The sequence below is a fragment of the Anarrhichthys ocellatus genome, unplaced genomic scaffold, assembly GCF_004355925.1.
Source record: "Anarrhichthys ocellatus isolate YVR2014 unplaced genomic scaffold, GSC_Weel_1.0 scaffold26, whole genome shotgun sequence".
Taxonomy (NCBI): Eukaryota; Metazoa; Chordata; class Actinopteri; order Perciformes; family Anarhichadidae; genus Anarrhichthys; species Anarrhichthys ocellatus.
Genome location: NW_022280056.1, coordinates 1,481,724 through 1,484,640, shown reverse-complemented (window position 1 = coordinate 1,484,640; position 2,917 = coordinate 1,481,724).

Below are 2,917 nucleotides of genomic sequence, written 5' to 3'. Positions count from 1 at the left end.
TCATAGTTACCTGGCCACAGCATCGGTGCCGATTTCCTCCCCCTTTCCAGAGACTTTAGCCCAGAAGGCTTTGACTACCTCCTTGTCCTTAGCACTGAGAGTGGTCATCTTGTCTTCGCTGAGCTACTGTTGAGTGCCGCGATCAGCCCAAACTCTGAGGGGTTTTATGCTTGAAACAGAGGCACACCCAGAACCTCCTCTAAGATATGCAGCAGTGGGCCACGTGATGGCTCGATAAAATCAACACGTGCATATATCATTGATATAATGATCATAGGGAAATTACATAATGAAAATATGAAATTACAAAAGCATGTTTATATATGTAGTATTTTCATAAACAGTTTGATCAAAATTTCAGCAATCAACCAATTATATTTACTCACTAATGAAGTCTATAAAATGGTTCATTTTAATGTCTGACTGCGGTTATTGGCCTCTGTCCAAAATTATCAAACATACAGAGACCAAACCTATTTAAAGGCTCTGCAATCTAGTAATATGAATAGATTTGTTCAGCAGTTGGAAACCTCCCAACACAATGACTGAAGTCATTTTCTGTGTTTCCTGATGTGTTTTAGGCGTATCTACACTATGCTGCAGCTGTAAGGGTGGATCCACTCAGAAGAATCGATAGATAAGCTGTATTTCCAGCCTGTAGTTCAGCCGATATCTAAGAACACACAGCTGCTTTACATAACCGGAAATTGGCTGTCAATTCTAACCAAACGAGCAGAGCATTTGTTTCAGGGCGGAATGCTTTTGGATGACAGATCTGTTCAGGCTACACGTTTCATTTTGTTACTGTCCATACAGTTTGGCTTCACATGCTCATATGATCATGGTCACATTTAGTGCCGTTAGGTCAGTTCACCTGCTATCTAGTGCAGATAATGAAGTTAATGTGAGAGAAGTGATCTCATTTAACTCTTGGAGACACACTGTTTAAAAGTCAAAGCTGAAGTGACTGAACCTTTTTGCTTTCGTAGAAAAAATAAAAACAGCTCTCTCATTTCTGATTAAATCCTACATTGTCTCAAGCATAGTTCATAACAGCACTGTTTTGGTGTCGACCATAGGCATTGCTTACATTGCCCTGTTATCTTAGCGACTCCTCCCAAAGACAAGCAGCTGTCTGAGGAGAACAGCTGGTGCTATGACAAGTGATTTTCTTTGAGATTGTGAGAGCAGACTCTCAAAATGCAACACATTGAATATTTTAAAGTAATGTGCATGGCTGTCCATTGCCTAATAAAATAAGTACAATTTGCACAAATAAAGTGAGAAGAAAACTACTGTAGCTCTGCTTCCTCCTCCTCTTTGTTAACAAAAGGACATCATTTTAAAACATTGGAGCACTCTTCAAAATGTCATTGCACCTTTAAAACCCAAATTCATCTTGATTTCACTGATGGTCTCAGGTTGGTCCTTGATCTATCAACACCCTCGATTCAGGTTGTCCTTTCTGCGCTGAAGCCTCAAACCAAGCAGGACATACTTACTTTCTTACAGGAGCCACCAGAGAAGGGTCAAACTGGTTCCAGGGTCGGCTTGTTAGCATCTGTGATCGCAGCTGACCACAAGTGGTAAGGATTGTAGAAGCAGTCGGATTTCTGAACTTCACCTTCTTCCGAAGTAGATAGAGAAGGGAAAAACTCCAGCAGCACTTGTAATATTCAGTATTGTTAGACTCACTCGTTTCTGCTTGTGGCGGATGACTGTGATGAAGATCACCAGCTGAAACGCGGATGTCTAACAATACTGTATATTACAAATGTTGAGTTTTGCCTCTTCATGACAAACGGCCGAGGCATCTTGCGGCTTGGCCAGTTCCATTTAAGAATCGTCGAACTGGTTCCCTTAGTTGGACTTGAACGTTGTTTTTGAAGGACTAGAAAAACCATTAAAGCAGATGGGCCTGAAAGTCATGACTCTGAAGACGACAACTTTTCTACTGAGCGAGAAAAGGGATTTGTATGCATCGTCACTGCAGCGTTATTGCCTGAAACACAGACAGCTTCCTAACAGTGCTGTTCACAGCCAGAAATGGGCCGTCAAGTTGAAAAAGAAAGCCAATCTGAACGGCTTACAGCAGGAAAGCAGGAGGTCAGGAGGTCACATTTGATCCCTGGTCCTGGAGATTTTGCATCAGACCCATTGATCGCCCAGAAACCTCTTCATTTGAGTTTTTTCCAGACATGAAGCAACATTTCAGACTGGAATTGAGCGGGTACAAAACACCTTTTACTTGAATTGCAAGGAACATCAAGAAAAAGGGCCAAATTGTGTGAGAGCTCCATCTACATCAAAGGGTCTGCTTCCTGATGTGTACAGGCTGGAGCCCAGTTCAAGTCTCCTGCACTTCAGACATTGCCTCTTCCTGTCGACCGGCTTTTTGTGACAGGTTAGTGTTTGAACATCCACTAACGGAGCATTTGTTTTGTTATAGTATATAAATGATATCTCTCAGTGTTAAATACCACAGAACAAAGATTCCTAATCGTTTACCAAAAATATGAAGGTCATTTTGTTTTGGCAACATCAAATAAAAAACATCATCTCACATTTTTTATGCTGTTGGGAATGAAATTGAAGTATTCATGTAAACTAAAAAGGGTCACAACAGTTAGGACCCTGTAGATGAGAGAGCAGTGTTGTTTGTCAATAGTGATGCGACTGAAGAACTTGCTTAACTGTATTAGAGCGCCTTCTAGTGGACATTTCATCACATGCACTTCCAATTAGATATCAATTACTTCAAGTCTGTAAAAAAACTAAACCAATATTGTATAAAACAAACAGGCAAAACAAATAAAAGTTAGAACTAACTAGGACGTAGCACATTGTCTAGTGCAAGCTAAACACTGATGGCAACTGACATGCAAACAATATTAATATTGAATAAATACGATATAGA